The following is a 19,239-nucleotide window of genomic DNA, read 5'->3' as shown; positions in this document are numbered from 1 at the left end:
GTCCTGTCACTTTACCAAGGCATAAGAACCAGAAGTAACTGGATGCCAGTGGCAATCCGCTGCAGACTGACCTTTAACATCAGTTTGCAAAAAGTTTAGAACAAATAAAGCAAAAGCAAGATGTGCCTCTGTTGACCTTGGGGGATATAACTGCCCTTGTTTTGTTTTTAAAAGTCAATTATTTAAAGTGCGATGAGCACATTCAACTACTCCTTGTCCCATCGGTTACAAGGAATTCCAATTTTATGTTTGATTCCGAATTCTTTACAAAATTAAGTAAAATTTTTGCTAGAATAGGATGGCCTATTATCTGTCTTAATAAGTTTAGGCAATCCCATAGCATTAAAGGCTTGTAGGCAATGACCAATTACATTTTTGGAGGCTTCTCTAGTATGCAGAGAAACAAAAAGAAATCCTGAACAAGTGTCAATACAAACATGTATATATTTTAATTTTCCAAATTCTGCATAATGAGTTATATCCATTTGCCAAATATGATTAGGCATAAGACCTTGTGGATTAACTCCTAAATGTGGCACTCGAGATAATGTAATACATTTAGATCATTGTTTTACAATCATTCTTGCCTGCTCCTTTGTGATCTTATATTGGAGCCTTAAGGTATCGCTAGAGAGATGAAATTTTTCATGATCACGTTTGGCCAAAGCAACAGGATCTGAAATTAAGGCTTCTCCTATTAGAGCTCTGTTGATGCAATCATTGCCTTCACCTAAAGGTCCAGGAAGACCAGAATGAGATCGTATGTGGCCAATATAGAACGGGCGTTTTTGTGCAAGAATGATGCTTTGCAATTGTGAAAACAGGGATCCTGCTTGCATATTAAAGTTAAACGTACCACAGGTCTCCAATAAGGGTACCAATTGTGCAACATATAAACTATCAGTAAAAATATCAAAAACCTCATGCACAGACTGAAAGACATTCAGTACTGCTGTTAATTCTGCTAATTGAGCTGAGAGGCCAGGAGTCTTTATGATTACATGTTGATTATTTATAATAAATCCAGCTCGCCCTTTAGAGGAGCCATCACTAAACACCAGAACAGCATTGTGTAAGGGTTGTAAAGAGGTCATATTAGGAAATATCACCTCATGTACATTAAAAAAAATTATCAACCTATCTTGAGGGTAGTGGCTGTCTATAGTTCCATTAAACCCTATTTGAGCAAGCAACCAATCTCTACTGTACTGCTTCAGCCAAGTGTCTTGACTTACGCTGTAAGGCTGAACAATAATATCTGGCTCTTTGCCAAAATAAGTTAGTGCCTGCTTCCTTCCAAGGATAATCATCTGGGCTACTGCTTCATAATATGGCAAGATATTACGTTTAGGAGAAATCCTCGAATGTATGCACATTAGAGGAGACTTTTGCCATAAAAATCCTGTAAGCACATGAATCGTATTAGAAATTAGTCAAAGAGTAATATGTATATAAGTGACAAATTGATGTTCAATAGCTATTTTTCCACTTGTTGTAAGGCCAACAATCCTTCTGAGGTTAGAGATCTAGGGGAGGTAGCATCAGAACTCCCTTTAAGAATATCAAATATAGGTTTCAATTCCCCTGTACTAAGCTTTAAATAGGGGAGAAGCCAATTAATATCACCTAACAATTTTTGAAAATCATTCAAAGTCCTTAAGTTGTCTCCGTGAATAACTATCTTCTGGGGGAAAAGACAGCTTGATTAGTAAGTCTAAAGCCCAAATAATTATAAGGAGCCTGAGTTTGTATCTTTTCTGGAGCTCTCTGTAATCCTTTTTCAGCTAAAGCTTTTTGTAAACATTTATAACACAAAAGCAAATCCTGGGGGCCTTTTCCAGGCAACCCAGGACAATTTCTTAACTGTCCAAAAACAGACTTCTTAAAGGAACAGTATGTTTTCTTATGAGTTGCATAAGCAATTGCAAGCTTGAGAATTAATAGCATTTGAGGGATGAACAATTTTAAGCAATTGTCAGCTCTGATGTATGTATATATATATATATATATATATATATATATATATATATATGTATATATATATATAGTATATATATTAATAAAGATACAAATTAAGTTTGATTATTCAACATTTTAAAACACCATCTACAGCACACAATTTTATTATCTGTGTTGAAGGAGGGGGAAGCTCAAAAGAATAAGCATGTGATCCAATTCATATATACTTTTCTCCCATAAGAGGGCTGTTTTAAAACACAGTAAATGGAATGCATGTATGCATGAATTTATAGAAGATACAAAAGCATGCATAAAAACAAATTTTTAACTTATCTTTGGGATAATGATTGTCAATTTTATTGAAAATGATGGTATGCAGTAGACCAATTATTAATATTCTGTAATAACTAATTTAATTGCTGTTTGAAACAATGAACAGTCACTTTGTCAGGTTCTTTTTCTTTTTTAAAAAGATTTATTTGTTTTTATTATATGTAAGTACACTACAGTGTACTTATTATATGTAAGTGTATTTTATTATATGTAAGTACACTGCAGTGGGTAAGTCGGGTGCTCTTACCCACTGAGCCATCTCACCAGCCCTGTCATCTTCTTAAGACACAATTTTTGTTATAGTTTTTCTAAAATATATGATTTTTTCTTTTTTTTCTTTATTAGCATGACAGTGGCCTTAATAGGGTGTTAAAACTTTACTTGGAAGTGAAGAAGGATGATTTTACAACAATGTTTTCTCTTGCCAAAGATTTGTTGTGGGCACATAAATAAAATAAGCAGGCAATATTTAATTACCATTGATTATAATTGATAACAATTGATCACAGAAGTTTCCTCTGCTTTCTGTGAAACCTTTTTGTTTCTCACCAGTAATTTTTAATCCCACTAGATAGCACCTAAAAAAAGGTCTATGTTGCTTTAAGGCCTCAAGATGAGGTCTTAGCCAATTAACATCTCTTGGAAGCTTTTGAAAATAAAATTTTAAAGCAAGTCAATTTTTCCTTCTTAGATTTTTCTGGACCACGATTTTCTAGTATAGCTAAAACCCTAAGTATTAAAAGATATTGCCTCTGAATCTTTTCTGGAGCAACAGATACTCTGCAGAACTTAAAAGCTCCTAGTGTGAGAGCAAGGATTTAAAGTAAACTTCCTTTGAGAGGCATTAGCTAATAAAATACTTGCCACTTAGAAAACAATATACACGGAAAGATTCAAACTCTTAGCTTCCTGTATAGAGTTTTCACATAACTCTAAACACATACACAAAAATACACAAGAGACCAACACATCCAGACACATGTGACCCTTTCTCATCCTCCACAAGCAGGCAAAAGAGTCAGATGATTTTGGAAGGGTAAGCTTCCACTTCAGAACTCCATCTCTCTGACCAACTGATCTCCAGAGACTACCAGGCATCCCTGGCTCTCCCTGCTTCCCAGGGTGTCACCCAGGGCGGTGGCAGTCTTCCTAGCACATCTGCTGACCACAGTCCTCCGGTCCTTACAACCCAAAAGGACAAAGGACAGCTGCAAATACCAAGTACGCATTTCAGAAAACCCCATCATCTACAAAAACCAGAGAAACCAATCTCAGGCAGATCCAAACTCAGACTGCACCATGCTTCAGAGACAAGGTCCGAAACATGGACAACAAACCAACAAAACTAGCACATGTTAGTTTCAGAAAACATAAGACAGACACTCAGAACAAAGACACTGGCCAGCATGCACACAGGAGGAGATTCCCCCGATTTTCTCTCTGTCTCTGGGAGAGTTTCAAAACCACTTTCCTCCCCCATGATGCAGTTTCCAACTGCGGCCATCCACTTGTTCCATTGATTTACACCCTTTTATTTCTCTCGCCTAAAAAGCAGCTTCTGAAATCTGAGGCTGACTGCCTGCTGTGTTCCTAGATCCTGATATCACTGCTGAACCTAAGCGAATCCAGCGTGCAGGTCAGCACGCTGTTCCAGAATAGACAGTACCACACCCTTAGCAACCTTTTACCTGTTGCTTCGTGCCCATTTCCTATCTCTGGAGCTCCATACAGGCAGTGTTTCTTCGGGCGTCTTCTGCCATTCGCAATCCTGTGTTGGTACTCTAAAGTGTTGCGAGCCGGCCAGCAGCTCACATGTCCAGGTTTGAGCCTGGGAGGCAACCTGGAGCTGAAAGAAAAGAGAGAACCTAGGCAGGTTGAGAAATAATGGAACCAAGACATGCTAGTCTGTTCAAGGTTCAAATGTTCAATGGCGACTGTGCTTATAAAAGGGTGGGGGGAGCCCATTCTCACCAATTCATCCTTGGAGCCTGGAACCAGCTGCAGGTGATGACTTGCAGGAAAGGGTACAGTATCCGGAATAGCTCCAGAGGACCTCTCAGCAGTTAGAAGTATCTTGAAGAGGAACAGTGACAGTGGATGAACATTAGAGTAATCTAGGGAGGAAGGCTCCACCCTAGGTAATCTCCTTATTGGCAGCAAAGTCAATGTCTGGCTCAGCCTGCTTCAGGCTTGTTGGAGGTTACACTTTGGCATTTGTTGTGAATTATTTCTGTCTGTGTGTTTGTATTTATTGTTTTTTACATTATGACTGAAGTAAGTTGTAAACTCAAAGTTGGCTTAATTAGAATTCCCCTAATTACTAAGTTATTATAATGACTTTTTGAGGTATTTATCAGTCCTTCTTTTATACATGAAATATCTGCTCAGATTGCAGGCCCTTGGTTGAGTATATCATTAGTGTTTTGACTACTTGCTTTAAATATTCTTTATAAATTCTGAATATGAGTCCCCTGTTAGATATACACATTTTCAAGGTTTTCTCCCACTCTGGGGGCTTCATTCTTTACTCAAGTGTTTCTTTAGCTATGCAGAAGGTTTTAGGTTTCAGGAAATCTCACTGATCAATTATTTTTAATTCCTGAACAAATTGAGTTATCTTAAGAAAGTCCATATCCACAAAAATATCACTTTGGGTTCAGCCTACATTTACCTTTTTTGTTGTTGTTGATTGTTTTCTTTTGTTTTTTTGTTTTAGGTTTTTTTTTTTTTTTTTTTTTGAGACAGGGTTTCTCTGTGTAGTCCTGGCTGTCCTGGAACTCACTCTGTAGACCAGACTGGCCTTGAACTCAGAAATCAGCCTGCCTCTGCCTCCAAAGTTCTGGGATTAAAGGTGTGCACCACCACTGTCCTGCTCTACATTTTCTTCTAGCAGTTGTAATGTTTCAATTTTCACATTTAGGTCTTTGAGCTATTTGAAGTGAGATTCAATATAAGGGAACTGAGTTGGATCTTATTCTATTGTTCTGTTGCAGTAATATTCACCCCCACCGATAAACCCATATTAAAACACACACTCCAGTTATTATATTTATAAACTGTAAGACTAGATTGGGCAGCGATATCACCACACTAAACTATCTCCCATCTATGATACCCTCACTACTTGCAATTTGTCCTGGCACATGATTCATGCTACTCCATCTCACCTTTTATTTCCCCTGCCCAATTACAGGCTCTAGTCTTTATATGACCAGTAAAATGGTCAAAAGATTCACATGATATCACATGAGTATATGAGCAAGTGCTCATCAGAAGGCAGCCCCTCCGAAGGAAGGAAAATTAACATCAGAAATTAGCATCAGAGCTACCCACAACATTTCTCCTTTTTTTCAATAAAAAAGGTTCCTCTCCATCAGATATAAATTGAGCACAACTATAATAATTATGCAAATTATGGAATGTGATATACACATAACATCCAGTCCATGATATTTGTCAATTTAGATAAAGTTGTTTACTACTTGTCTTAACTTAAAGAATTTACAATTCTATACTATAATTATGTTTTGATTTTTAACTCGCATTATGTTCTGAAAATCATGTTTTCAAATCTATATCATCTTCCTCAATGTTAACAACTTAAGTATGATAATAAGACTATAACTAATATTCAACCCCATCAGAAATCTGAGAACTAGTATTAAATATTACCAGAATATATAGGAAGCACAAAGCATAGCTTCCAAAACTTAACCAAATTGGAGAGTCAGTTGACTAAGTGGACAGCTGTGGGAAGCCGTTTCTGCTGTGCCTGCATGGCCTAATTGGTAAACAAGCAATGTGCACATGTGCAAGAGTGTTTTCGTGCCAAGTCACGGCCCATCCCGGGGCGTGGTGATGAGGCTCTGGGAGAGCAGCCAATCAGGTGTGGACATGTCACACTAAGGTGTATATAAGCAGCACCTTTTTGGTGCTTGGGGTCTTCCTCTTCATGTTGAAACTGATATAATAAAGTTGCTGCAGAAGGATCCGGTTTCTCACGCATGTGTTCTTGCTGGCAAGACAATAGTACGTGTGGGAATTGGCGCTGAAACCCGGGAATTGCCTACCATCGCCAGCGCTGAGGAGACCCTCCGTTCACGGGGCGGATTCAGAACTGCAGTCAGGTTGGTTTTTTAAGGTTCTGAGAGGCATGTTTGGTTCTGGTCTTTCATAGTGGGTGTGAGAGACAGCCCCTAATTTCTCATAACTTTAGAACATCTGTCTTCAGTCTTAAGAGCCAGAACCATTTGGCAGACTTTAGATGAAGCAGGAAATATGAAGGAGTCACTTTCTCTGTATTGGCAGAGCTTAGCAGTTGACTATCCCACATCTGTTTGTCCCTTTTGCACAGTATTTTGTCTGCAGATGATATAGGCAATCTCTGCCCAGTGGCTACCTTGTCACAACTGGAACAACTGCATATGGAGGTTATGATGCTCAATTTCTTCGTTGAACTGTGAAGAGAGTATTGTCAGATATGTCTCAGTCAAAATTTCTAATAATGATGAAAAGATTGTAAATGTCAGATTCTGTGGACTTATGTTTTTGAAGAATATATGTAAATACACACACACACACATATATATATGTGTGTGTGTGTGTGTGTGTGTACTATTACACCCTAAGTACTTTTAGCTATTTCTAAATGAATAATATTGAAAACACTTTACTATAATTAAATCAGAATCTAATATAAACATGAGGTTATTATCTTGCCCTTAACTTAATCATCCTAAACAGTTTTTATTAGCAACTATGAAAGAACTGGGTCAAAGCCTTGTGTTCTTAAATGAGTTGCATAGGTACAATGTCTATCTAAGAGTAAAAATAATAATTTCAAATTTTGTATCTATATGCAAAGATTTATATCATGAAAACCTTAAATTTGTATCAACATATAGATTCTGTACCAATGTAAAAATTGTAAATTCAATTTGGATCCATTATAAAGATTTCTACCAGTGTAACATTTTTGGGTATACAATGCTTTGTTTAAGAATAAATCTAATATTATATCTTTAGTTGTCTACTTCTCTAGTTTCTAAAATACTACTAACTCCCCCACCCCCTTTCTTTTCCACTCCCCCTCCCTTTACCTAATAGTGAAGGATAGAAAAGAGAAAAAGGAAAGTAGAAATCCCCGAGTCTAAGCTCTCTACTTTCCTCTTTGTCCAAGGTTACAACATTTTAATGTTAGTCCTTAAAATGACAATATATCTATAATTTATAAAATAGCCAGAACTATACAGCCCAACCTATGGGACTGTGAAGACAATCTTCTATTGCATTCTTGTAGCTGAATTGGGGCAAAGAATTCCCTTCTGGGGGCCCAACCATAAATAGGGAAACTGGTTTTGTCAAAGGAAGGCTAGCTGGCATTTGCCTTCAAGTCTCTATGTGCTGAGAACTTTCATGGCTTAATGTAAGAGTTTGAAAGAATGGGTGAGCAAGATATCTGTTCTAGAAATATCCTGGAGGCAAGCCTTGAGAGGGAGCAACTTCGATGTATTTGATGCAAAATCAAGCAAGGGGCTGGAATGGAAGGTCCTAGATTCTCAGCACCCTAGAGTGTGAATCTTGTCAGGGCTGTCTTTCTCTTCTCATCTGCAATACACAAATGTTACAAGCAACTCATAGCTCTGTAAAGGCACCCATATAAAACATGTAGGGAGCCCATATCAGTTAAGGAAGATCAATAACAAAAGACAACTGCCTTTCTTTAGAAGGTAGTTTGATCATATAATCAAACTACCATACAAATTTCCATTCATGCCATCTTTAAGGATGGTATGTAATAAGTGATGAGAATTTTGTACCCAACAAGTGTATATAGATATTTAAGTCTCAGCTGGTCGCAGAGATGTCTCTGTGTACAGAGTCATATACATCACCACAAATACCTCATCTATACTTTTGATCTTGTCACTCTTTTTCTTGTCCATAGCCAAGGTCTTCTGTGGGTCTCCCTTTGTCATGTCTGATTTTAATCAACTTGGAAAGAACCCATTGCTTTCTTTTCCTATGGAAATACAAGCATAACCTATCTTCCAGTGTAACACATTTCCTGTTTTCCATTCTGGTGTCAGAACATCCTAAAAATAAACAGGCTGGTTTGGCTCAGCAGTTCTTCCCCACAGTCCAATGTCTTTTAGCAGCCACAGTTTTTTGCACATTAGCATTCAAAATGTTTAAGGTTAATTAAATACTATGTACTTTATCTCTGGGGGTTTTTGTTGCCTCTGTTTTATATGTTAAGCATCTCTTTTAGAGTATGATTAGATCTCTCCCAAATTGCTTGTCATGTAGGATTATATTTTATATTATAATGCAACGTTTTATATTACATTATGTTAAAAAGTACTCCATCTCATTAGAGATCTATTCCAGAGCATTGTCCATTTTAATTTTTGTGGATATTCCCATTATGGCCATAACTTCTAGTATATGTGTAATTACAGGATCAGCATTTTCAGAAGCTAAGGCCATTGCCCATTGAAATCCTGAATAGGTTTCTATAGTATAATGCACATATTTCAGCTTACCAAACTCTGAAAACCTGGGACACATCCCTTTGTCAAATATTGTTCCTTTGGGTACCTTTACGGTTAGTTCCTGTAGGCAATAGAGTTTAGTGATATAAGGAGCAAGTAGAATATTGCCTCACAATTTCTTTTGCTTGTTGCCAAGTGATAGAAAATTCTTTCTTTAAATCTTTGCTATTACCATGGTTCTTTTTATGGAATTCAGAAGGCTCTAGTACACTTCCTATCAATAACTGATCAATTTCATTACTATCTTGTGCCAGAGGGCCTGACAGACTTACATGGAATCTTATATGTGTTTTATACTGCAGATGCCTCCTATTTCTGATCATTTGTTGAGCTGAACAAACATTGAAGTCAATTCAGAACCATCTTGAATAAGTTCAGCATATAACCCTGTCTGCATATCGAGAGTCAGTTTCTATCTTAAGAGCCTCTTTTTTTGTGGTTCATTTGTTTTGATTTGAAGACAGTGTTTCTCTGTACAGCCCTGGCTGTCCTGGAACTCCTGGAACTTACTTTGTAGACCAGGCTGGCCTCAAACTCAGAAATCTGCCTGCCTCTGCCTCTCAATTGCTGGGATTAAAGTTGTGTGCCAACACGCCTGACTTGAAAATCTGATATCATAAGTATTGCATATAATTCATATTTTAAAACCAAATTATAGGGATTAGCAACCACCTTATTTACAACTTCTTATTTTTTTACCCTGAAAATCCTGATTTATTAGCATCAGGAATTGGAGTTTTTTTATTATATGAGAGAGTTCAATAATTTCTTTTTATGAGCTGACATCACTTGCTTTTAGGGTATTTGTTGTTAATCTCTCCCAAGAAATTACTGAATGCTTTTTGCCAATGTTCATCTTGTGCCCATAGTGAAGAAATCTCTGTATGAGTAAAAAAAATTCACAATTTCAGCTGGATTTATTCCAGCTTGTTGTCAAAGTCTCGTTTTTCCTTTTATTATCAATTCAGAAAAAGTTTCTATGTAGGTTTTTAATTTCTTACCCTATTTATGTGTGATAAATATCCATTCTAATATATAATCTTTGCTCTGTATAAGAATTCCAGTAGGAGAATGAGTAGAAGGCAAGATAACTAAGGTGCAAGTGATTTTTCGATGAATATGATATAGATATCTATCCTGCAATTTCCTTTCCTACAGACCTAACTCGTTCTCAGCCTTGGCTGGTAATTTCCTCAGGCTATTTAAGTCTTTATCACCTTGTAAAGTGTGAAATAAATTTCGTATCTCCTTAGTAGCTAAGACAATTGCCAACCACAGCCAGTTCATATCTCCTAGTAGCTTCTGAAAGTCACTAAGAGTCTTTCATTGTTTTTTTTCCCCCAAATTTGCACTTTTTGTGGTCTAACCTTTTGTAGGCTTATTCTATATCCTAGATAATTTATAGAATCCCCTGTCTTAGTCAGGGTTTCTATTCTTGCACAAACATCCTGACCAAGAAACAGTTGGGGAGGAAAGGGTTTATTCAGCTTACATTTTCATATTGCTGTTCATCACTGAAAGAAGTCAGAACTGGAACTCAAGCAGGTCAGGGAGCAGGAACTGATGCAGAGGCCATGAAGGGATGCTCTTTACTGGCTTGCTTTCCCTGGCTTGCTCAGCCTGCTCTCTTATAGAACAAAGACTACCAGCCCAGAGATGGTCCCACACACAAGGGGCCTTTCCTCTTTGATCACTAATTGAGAAAGTGCCTTACAGTTGTATCTTATGGAGGCATTTCCTCAACTGAAGCTCCTTTCTCTGTGATAACTCCAGCTGTGTCAAGTTGACACAAAACTAGCCAGTACAATTGACCCCTTGTCAACTTGACACACAAACACATCACTGGTAAGCCTCAATTGTTAGTTTCTTATTCATCCCCAAGATCTAAATAACTTTAAAAGTCCCACAGTCTTTACAAATTCTTAAAATTTCAATCTCTCTTAAAATCCAAAGTCTTTACAATTAAAAGCCTCTCAATTGTGGGCTTCACTTTAAAAACTTCCTCCAAGAGGGAAAAATATCAGGGCACAGTTCTCTAACCATCCAATGTCTGGGATGCAACTCATGATCTTCTGGGCTCCTCCAAGGGCTTGGTTCACTTCTCCAGCCATGCCCTTTGTAGCACACGAGTCGTACTCTAGGCTCCAGATGCCTGTACTCCATTACTTCTGCTCTTGTTGGTCATCTCATGGTACTGGCATCTCCAAAACACCTTCTTGACCGCTCCAGTCGTGGGCCATCAATTGCAACTGAGGCTGCATGATCACCAATGGCCTTCCATGTCCTCTCATGGTGCCAAGCCTCAGCTGCTCTGCGAACTCCTTCATGTCTTTAAAACCAGTACCACCTAGGTGATTCTTGCACATTACCAAGTCCAGCCACAGCACAAGGTATGTCCTGTGCTACAGTCTCGCCAACAAGAACACACACAGGGCACTCGGATCCTTCTGCAGTAAAGCTTTAATGCATCTGGAGAGACAGATGATCAGCTTCTGGGAGGAGACCCAGAGCACAGGAAACCTGGTCCTTAAATAGACCATGAGGAGCGGTTAGAGATGTGCATCGCCCTGATTGGCTGCTCACCATCATCCCAGATGACGCCACGGGACAGGCAGGGCACAAGGAATGGAAAAATACCCTAGCACATGCGCAGACTACTTGTTTATCAGTTAGAACATCGGATGTCAGCACCATCTTGTAATGGCGATTGCAAGGGCGGCTCCTCACATCTCCCCCTTTTCTTTTATTTAAGAGCAATAGACCATCCAGTACTGAGAGTGGAGATAGAGGTCAAATCCCCAGTGTGCAAAAATAAGGGCCTTACACAAAACCTCCTCCCAGGCTCATCACTCAGAGGGGTCTTGGTCTGCTCCCGTGTAGTGTTTCCTGGGGGAAGGACACTTGGACACTCAACCTTCATACAAGATGACATGTCTCTCTAGAATAGGCTCGTCTTATGCCGCAGAGCATTTCTACTGCAGTGCTTAGCCGTGCAACTCTCCCGGGCTGCTGAAGCACACTCACTCTATCCCATGAAATGAGACTAGCCTCATGGGGTGCAAGAGCTGAGTGGCCAGCGACCTATTGCTTAAGCATAGATAGCTATATATCAGGGGAGGCACCGTATTCTAATGCTGCAAGTGCTTGGGTTATCACCATCTTGTCCCTTCTTGTTTAGGCTTTAAGTTTACAGATCATCCAGAGCAAAAGCAATGCTCTGCCGCATAGGATGTTTGCTGCATGGCAAACAAGCCTGCCCCCACCCACTCCTTAAAGTAGGAAAATGCAGAGGAAATCCAGGTGGAGAAGCCCTTCGTCAGCGAAAGGTCGAGACACGTAGAATTCACTTGTAGAATAGCAACTCTCAACTCTCGAAGCATTTGTTCAAATTCCATGGTCCAATTCTGTAACATATAATGGGACAAAGTTTTTGACAAATTTGCTGCCCTTGTAAAATTTTCAAACTGAACAGAAGTAACACAAAGGCCAGGCATCTTGTATTCACAACCCAATTGAGCCAACTGCCAAAGAATACCCACCTGCTCTTGGACTAGGTCGATGAGCTGATTTACCAGCATCAACCCTCCCTGTATCTGTGAGTTGGCTGTGGCATGTTTATCCAAGGCCGTTGTGACCATCATAGAAAGCTCGTTAATAGTTTGTGTTGTTTGAACAGTAGTAGATAGAGCGAGTGCCAAGGCTGTGACAGAGGCTGCAACCACCACTGTGGCCACCAATCCAATTATGATAGCAGAAATACCAAAATCTCTTTTCCCTCGAAACAAACTCAAGCTATTGGGGGCATCTACAGGAACAGGGACAAATCTAGGCATATGGGTAACCAAAGCAAAAGGATATTTATTAGCATCACAGCATAGGGCATAAAAACATTTTTCTTGTAAGCAATCTATCTCTAACTGATTCTGATTTAAGCTTTTGTTACTTACCACCCACAAAAACGGGGGCCATACACACACTGGGGTGGCGGAATAATTTATCTCTTTATGTTTTATATTTAACATTGGAACTATACCATTTAAAATTTCTTGAACTCTGTTTTTCATACCGGCTGGTCTGCAAGGTACCTTTCCTTTCAAAGGTCATTTTTCCTTTCTCACTAGAACCTCCTCCAATCATTGCCATGGGGGCGAGATCAGTACAGCTTCCATTAACCCCGCAAAGCAACCACTGATCAAAAGGGTTAGTATCAGCTCGGAAGGGGTCCATAGTAGTAAAATCATATCTAGCAAAAGTATCATTAAACTCTACACTAATATATGGGGAAAAGGAGAAATATTTCTCTACTGCCCAGGTATATTTTTTAGCTTGGTAGCCTGTCCAAGGCAGCATTAAATCTTCCATGGACCCTCCCTTGCAAAAGGGTGCCATTCCTGGTTGTGGAGGCGGCTTATTTCCAGATTTTCGGCTGGGCCACCATCCTCTTATAACTATGGCATCAGCCTTTATCTCAGTCATTTTGTCCCAAGAGGCCTTCTTTAACCAGGCTGCTGATTGATTATACAAGGATATGCATTGACTCTTATCTTGTAATGAAGAAATTAACACAAAGCACAGGTTTCCCTGTAGGAAGAAGGTTCTATTTTCTTGTAAAGCCTGAATCTGTTCATCTAAGGGTAAATAGGCAAGTCCCAGTTCTTTATCTGTAGTAAAAAAGTGTGGAAATATTTGTGCATTATGCATAACTGGCATAGGAAGGGGGAAAGTTGACATAATTCCCCATCTTAACTCTCCAGATATACTAGGAACCAGAATCCCCAGCATGAGGAGTATGATCCATTGGTGTCTTGGGATTTTGTTCTTGTGACTCATTGTCTGAGAGCTGGATCCTTCGAGTGAGGTGCTCCGGAATCTAAAAGGGATTATCTTCCTCCTGTGGAAAAACACATATAGCTCCCCTGGATCTTATTAAAATAGGATCCGTGCCTTTCCATTTTCCTGTCAGGACATCTTTCCACTTTGCCATTTCCTTGGGCCTATCAGGTTCTGAACAGTGACGTTCAGCCACAGTATGGCCTTGGGCATCAAGATTTAAAAAAATTAAGAGTGAAAAGTGCCATGGAAACAGCTACTCTTGGTACTGAGGGTAGATCCTCCTCGACTCCCCCCTTTTGTTTAATTAAGTAGGACTTGAGAGTGCGATGGGCACGTTCTACAATGCCCTGTCCTTGATGGTTGTATGGAAGACCGGTCAGATGAGTCACATTCATCTGATGGCAGAACTGTTGAAATTTTTGATAAGTATAGGCTGGTCCATTGCCTGTCTTAAGAACTTTAGGTTGTCCCCAAGCACTCCATGCCTCGAGGCAATGTTGAATTACATGTGAGGCCTTCTCTCCTGTAAGAGGTGTAGCAAATATGATACCAGAGCATGTATCAATAGAAACATGTAAATACTGAAGTCTTCCAAAGGAAGAGATATGAGTAACATCCATTTGCCAAACCTGTAGTGGTCTTATGACACACGGGTTTATTCCCACATGAGGGACAGGCAAGAATTCACAGCAATTTTGGCATTGAGTAACAATTTTTCTAGCTTCATTTCTAGTTAATGAGAAGTGGCGACGTAGAGTCTCAGCCGTCATTAAAAGCGCTTATGAAATTCTTTTGCAGCTTCTGTTTGGGAAGACAGAGCAACAGCCACAACCTTAGTGGTTTATCCGCCAAATCATTTCCCAAAGACATAGGGCCAGGGAGGCCCGAATGTGCCCTGACATGAGTAATATAAACAGGGAATCTTCTATTAATAAGACAAATTGTATTTGTTGAAAAATGTTGGCAACTCTGCTGGAGGGTTTTATCACCCCAGCTGTCTCAAGAGGGTTAACTGCATTAACTACATAGGAAGAATCTGATACAATATTAAGCGGCCCTGGAAAGGTTTTAAGAACCTCCAGTACCACTAGACATTCTACAATTTGAGGTGAGGTTTCATTATATTGTTTTGATACCACCTTGTTATCAACCACATAAGCACCTATACCAGTTTTTGATCCATCAGTATATACTATAGTCCCATCTTTAAGTGGGCCCTTAGCTGTTACTTGCAGAAACACAATAGCCTGATTTAGGGCAAACTGTAAAATTGGATGTTTTAGATAATGATTGTCAATCTGTCCTGAAAAGGAGGTGACTAATACTGCCCAATCATTAGATGTAGCTGCCAAGGTTTGAACTTGTGCAGCAGTATAAGGCACAATTAAGAAATTAGGGTCTCGTCCAAAATGAGTGATAGCTGCTTTTATCCCTTGGAGCACAAGCTGTGCAACTGCATTAGGATACCAATCTATTATTTTAGCAGGAGATGCATTTGGATGAACCCATAATAAAGGTCCATTTTGCCACATAACTGGTTTGCAACTGGGCTGTCTTAAAGACGCACAAATCAAAAAGCTGTGACTCCTCAATGCGCTGTAACTGAGCTTTTTGCAAAGCATTCTCTACCTTTTGCAAGGCCTGATTAGCGGCAGAAGTAAGAGTCCTAGGGGAGGAGATATGAAAATCCCCTTCCAGAATATCAAATAAAGGTTTTAATTCAGCCGAGGAAATCTTCAAAAATGGTCTCAGCTAATTTATATCTCCCAATAATTTTTGGAAATCATTTAAGGTGTGTAAATGATCTCTGCAAATCTCTAATTTTTGAGGAACAATTTTGTCAGGATAAATGAGTGACACTAGGAATGCTCCTATTTGAGCAACTTGCACCTTTTCGGTAGCCACCTGCCATCCCCATTGCCCTAATGTTTTTATTAATATAGGGTATGCATCTTGCAATAACTGTAAATTTTTATGGCAAATCAAAATGTCATCAATGTAAAGTATCACAAGTAATGATGGAAAATGATTTCTAACTAAGTGCCAATTGCACATACAGTTGACATATGGTGGGGCTATTTGCCATCCCCTGAGGTAGGACCTTCCATTGGTTTCTTTGATCAGGCTCTAAATGATTAATGGCTGGGATGGTAAATGCAAATCTTTGCCTATCTTGAGGGCATAAAGGTATAGAGAAAAAACAATCTTTAATATCTATAATTATAATTTCCCAATTTTAGGGTAGGGCGGAAAGCAATGGAAGCCCTCGCTGAACTGACCCAAACAGGCGTATTTGTGCATTAATTGCTCTAAATCGTGTAATGAGCGCCATTTGCCAGATTTTTTCTTAATTACGAAAATGGGTGTATTCCAGGGTGAGGTAGAGGGCTCTAAATGACCCAAGCATAGCTGTTCAGAGACCAGTTTTGTGGCTGCTTCTAATTTTTCAGAGGATTGAGGCCATTGAGGAACCCATACAACTTCCTCTGTAAGCCATGGTATGGGCATAGAGCCCCCAACGGCCCCTAGAAAAAACCCAGGCCTCTCCTATCAGTATTACCATGGTGGGGAACAGGTTCGAGTCTGCCCTGTGCCTTTTTTCCCAGACCCTTCCCTTTCTTGTAACCCATTTTATTCATGATTTTAACAGCTTGTGTAGAACACTCATTTGTTAAGGTCAGGCCCATTTCTGAAAGAACATCTCTCCCCCAAAGATTGACTGGTAATGGAAGGACATAAGGAGTAAATAGGCCCCTCTGCCCCTCCGGAGTCTGCCACTCCAATTGTGTAGAACTATTTGTAGGACATGATTGATACCCCAGGCCCTGTAGCGAGTGGGAAGATTTATTTACAGGCCAGGCCCGGGGCCACCAATGTGAGGAGATGATGCTCTTATCGGCCCCTGTATCCATAATTCCCTGAAAACCCTTACCATTGATTGTTAAATGCAGTGTGGGTCTATTGTTTAGTGGCATAATTAGGTATGCTGCATCTTGGCCAGAAGAGCCCATACAATTGCGTTCATGTGTTTGTGTTCTTTCCTCTCTCCCTGTGGGCAACAGGATCATTTGTGCAATTCTATCTCTCGATGTAATTTAGAAAATTCCTTGAGGGCAGGAGCAAAGGACCTGGATTTCTTGTAAATGGTGATGATCTACTATTCCAGGATAAATTATAAGTCCTTGCATAGTCAGCGATTCCTGCCCTATTATCAGGCCCACTGTTCCTAAAGGTAAGTGTTCCGGAGCCTCAACTGGGATAGGCTGGACATTCAATTGGGGCATGAGTAGGAAGTCAGTGGTGGCACGCAGGTCCACTCCTGTGACTCCTCGGGGCTCATTTCCTCTAAGTTGCTCTGGCTCTTGACAAATCGATTCCCACATTTGTGAGGGCCCTGGGATCGAGGGCCCACAACTCCGTTTTTTGGTAGGTGGTTGTCAGATTCATTGATTGGGGGCAAAAGCCTCCCCTTTATATCACGAACTGAGCGGCACTCACTAGCTTTGTGATAACCCTTTCCACAACGAGAGCAAAGAGTAGCCACTTGGGCCCGCTCTGGGAGGGGGCAGTCTTTCTTTAGGTGGCCTATATTTCCACAGTTAAAGCAAGCTCTGTGTTTGCTAGTAGAGGGGCGCTTTTGTGATTGTAATATGGCTGCAGCCAGCCCCGCATTGGTAAGTGGGCCTCCCAGTTCTCTACATACCCTAAGCCAATCTTGCAATCTCTTGTTTTTTCTTGGCGTGATTGCAGTCCTGCATTCCAGTGTGGCCTGCTCATATACAAGCTGTTCAATTAGAGGCATGGCCTGTTCAGGGTCTCCAAAAACCCTCTCTGTGGCTTCAGTCATTCTCGCTACAAAATCTGAGAACGGCTCCTGGGGGCCCTGGATAATCTTTGTAAGGTGGCCTCCAGCTTCTCCCTTTCTTGTAAGAGCTTTCCAAGCCTTGATGGCAGCCGCCGATATCTGAGCATATGCTCCCCAATGATAGTTAGTCTGATTGGCAGCAAACTGTCGTTGGCCTGTTAGCAATTCAAAAGTCCATTGCCTCTGGTTATCATCTTCTGCCACAACATTAATTCTTGCCTGATTCTGGGCAGCATCATACCACAAGGCTTTCCACTCCATATATTGTCCCATATTAGGTAGAGTGGCCTTAACTGTCATTTGCCAGTCTGCTGGAGTCATTGCTGTATTGGCAAATCTCTCAACCTGTACTAAGGTGAAGTTGGCATTGACTCCATAATTACGGACAGATCTGGCAAGTTCTTTAATTTGTTGGTATTCTACAGGGGCATGTATGTGTCCCACCCCATCTCCAGCATCCAAGACTGGAAAAGCCATCTCAATCTTTTTTAATTCCTCCTGAGGCAGAAAGGAACTAGCACCATATCTTGATTCATATGGTGGAGGCACCGAGGGCTTGGATGATGGCTGTATGCGACCCCTTTTATTATTTTTTTGCTGTACCTCTTGATCAGGGCCATACCTTTCCTATTAATATTATGCTGCTTCTTCTTCTAATTCTGCATCTTCACTAGGGTCTAAGTCATCAGGATCTGAGCTATCAAGCTCTAGGGCTTCTAAATCTTGGGTGGGATAAATATTATTAAGTTTACCTGTAGGGGGCGCATTTTCACCTTCCCCTTTCTTAACTCCCCCGTTTTCTAACTTCCCGGGAGGGCCTTTTTTCTTAGACATGTCTTTCTTTTTACGAGCTCCTAATCTCTTGCTCCGTTCGGTTTCTTACATGCTGTCCTGAACCTCTTCTAACGTCTCTTGTCCCTCAAGCACCGCAGGTCTGCAGGTCTCATCTTCTAAGCAATTCTTTATTAACTTCCAAATTGCCTTAGTGCCTAGGCACAAGTCTCCCTCCTCAAATTTTTTATCTCGGTCTCTCCCCAGTTTATTCCACGAGGCTATGGTCAGGGAACCCGAACAAGCATACCATGGGGCAACACGATCAATCTCTGACAAAATTTTGTAGAGTGCGTGTGGCAATTTTGAGGTCTCGCTGCTTGAGAACAACTTGCAGTGCATTTACAACTGACTGCGATGACCCCATTGTGCCTGCAGCTGATCTACGCCCAACTTAAGGCAAGCTGAAGCAGAAGTGAAAGTAAACTGCCACACTCCACTCCTGAAGCAGAAGTGAAAGTAAAATGCCACGCTCTGCTCCCTTATGTACGAGAGACTGACAGAGTGTGACAGTGCTGCTGCTTATCTACATCAGACTGACCGCACCTCAAAGTTAACACCAACCACGATGAACACAATAAGACACTAGGAGAAAGAAAAAAAGCACCAGGACTACCAAAACCAAGGCTTCTACCGACCTGTCCCACGGTGATACTAGATTGAGACCAAAATCAAAAGGAACAACAGGCTCACAGTCAGACATATCTCTCCGAACTTACCTTCCCCTGCAGTTCTGAATCCGCCCCGTCTCTGGGGGGTCTCCTCAATGCCAGAGATGTTGAGGCGTTCCCGGGTTTCGGCACCAGTTTGTCCCATGCTACAGTCTCACCAGCAAGAACACACACAGGACACTCGGATCCTTCT

The 19,239-nt window shown here is 40.4% G+C and overlaps 1 pseudogene; it reads right to left on the bottom strand.

The window, feature by feature from the left end:
- Positions 1 to 16,950: 16,950 nt before the first annotated feature.
- LOC147000506 (igE-binding protein pseudogene) lies at positions 16,951 to 18,021 on the bottom strand (annotated as a pseudogene).
- Between the last annotated feature and the right edge of the window lie 1,218 nt (positions 18,022 to 19,239).

The sequence above is a fragment of the Mus caroli genome, unplaced genomic scaffold (genome assembly GCF_978045245.1).
Source record: "Mus caroli unplaced genomic scaffold, Mus_caroli_1 scaffold_18, whole genome shotgun sequence".
In the NCBI taxonomy this organism is placed as follows: domain Eukaryota; kingdom Metazoa; phylum Chordata; class Mammalia; order Rodentia; family Muridae; genus Mus; species Mus caroli.
This window is presented reverse-complemented; position numbering and strand designations above follow the sequence as displayed.